At 38.3% G+C, this 922-nt stretch overlaps 1 long non-coding RNA gene across 2 annotated transcripts in view; it reads left to right on the forward strand.

Moving 5' to 3' along the window:
• LOC107574342 (uncharacterized) overlaps nucleotides 1-922 on the forward strand; it is a 3,307-nt gene that overhangs the window by 214 nt on the left and 2,171 nt on the right. The window contains exon 1 of one of the 2 annotated variants that reach the window (XR_001607660.1): nucleotides 7-141. The exons of the other annotated variant lie outside the window; for it this stretch is intronic. This is a non-coding gene — a long non-coding RNA (uncharacterized lncRNA). Of the gene's footprint in view, nucleotides 1-6; nucleotides 142-922 lie in introns of those variants that run through there. 2 annotated transcript variants of the gene reach the window in all.

Genomic DNA, 922 nt, shown 5'->3' on the forward strand with positions numbered 1-922 from the left:
TTGGGAATGCAGGTGGTCACATGTGTGGCATATACCATCTGTCTTTTGGGATCAGTTGTTGAGCCAAATTCATACATCATTGGCTGCTGGCATTACTATAATGACAGCGAGATAACACGTGACACATGTATACAATTAGAGGTAAGCAAACCATTTTAAATATACATTTTTAATGTTATAGTGTCACTGTACGCTGTTCACATGCAAATCGCTAGGCTGTATGTATATACAGTCTTAGGCGGAAATGACGACTGGACTCCCCTATCTGAGGGTTGTCCCCCCTAAAAATATGATTAAAAACACGCTGTGTATTGTAAATACCTATGTTTTATACTTTAAATAACTTTGTAAGTAGTAAAACTCGGCTGTCAAGGCTATTTTATTCACTTAAACAACGGATTAAGTGATTATTTTCTCTTTAATGCAGATGATGCCAATGTATTTTTCGATGAGTCCGCTCCGCTATGTTAGCAATAATAACGTTACCTGCTTGACGGATAGTAATGTCCTCAAAGGACACGACCGCTGTCGCTGCGTGACCACAGCAGCTTGAAGTTGTCTAATTTTTCACGGTCTCCCTGCTGCACTAATAGTAGTAAGGCTTTCCTCTGTGCATACTTGTCCTTACAAGTACAATTTTAGCTGTATTATTTGTCCCCTTCAAAATTTGCTCTTGAGAAATTTTGTTTATTGCCCCCCTCCCCCCTCCTATTGTTAGACGAAATTTACACCCCTGTATACACTGCCATCCACTAATATTGGCACCCTTGTTAAATATAAGCAAAGGTGGCTGTGAAAATAATCTGCATTGTTGATCTTTTTGAAAATCTCATGATAAAATAAATGTTTTTCTCCAGTGCATGTTGGCAACAATTACTGGCACCCCTAGAAATTCTTATGAGTAAAATATCTCTGAAGTATA

Source organism: Sinocyclocheilus grahami, unplaced genomic scaffold (assembly GCF_001515645.1).
Source record: "Sinocyclocheilus grahami isolate Dianchi unplaced genomic scaffold, SAMN03320097.WGS_v1.1 scaffold2188.1, whole genome shotgun sequence".
Lineage (NCBI taxonomy): Eukaryota > Metazoa > Chordata > Actinopteri > Cypriniformes > Cyprinidae > Sinocyclocheilus > Sinocyclocheilus grahami.